A 355-nucleotide genomic window follows, 5' to 3' on the forward strand; every position below is an offset into this window, starting at 1 on the left:
AAGAATTGGAGGTGCTGGTGTTGGACTGGGATGGACAAAGTTAAAAATCACACAACACCACCTAATGAAGGGGCAGTGGTCCGAAAGCTAGTGCATCCAAATAAACCTGTTGGACTATAACCTGGTATCGTGTGAGTTTTTAACTCACAGTCGGGCGCCTACTTGTCCCATGGTCGCCCCCTGCTGGCCTGCCTCTTTAAAGACAAATCTCAGTCTCTGGCTGCACCAGGGTTGCGCTCCCTGCCGGTTTTTGCTATGATTTTCAAGCGGTCTCTTGCAACCGGCTCCATAGCTCAGTGGTTAGAGCACTGGTCTTGTAAACCAGGGGTCGCGAGTTCGATCCTCGCTGGGGCCT

At 51.8% G+C, this 355-nt stretch overlaps 1 non-coding gene across 1 annotated transcript; it reads left to right on the top strand.

Annotated features, from left to right (window-relative positions):
* Nucleotides 1–282: 282 nt before the first annotated feature.
* trnat-ugu (transfer RNA threonine (anticodon UGU)) lies at nucleotides 283–355 on the top strand. The gene has a single exon. It is a non-coding gene; the product is annotated as a tRNA-Thr (tRNA).

The sequence above is a fragment of the Chiloscyllium plagiosum genome, unplaced genomic scaffold (assembly GCF_037043375.1).
Source record: "Chiloscyllium plagiosum isolate Xiang-an unplaced genomic scaffold, Cpla_swu_hap1 HiC_scaffold_46, whole genome shotgun sequence".
In the NCBI taxonomy this organism is placed as follows: Eukaryota; Metazoa; Chordata; class Chondrichthyes; order Orectolobiformes; family Hemiscylliidae; genus Chiloscyllium; species Chiloscyllium plagiosum.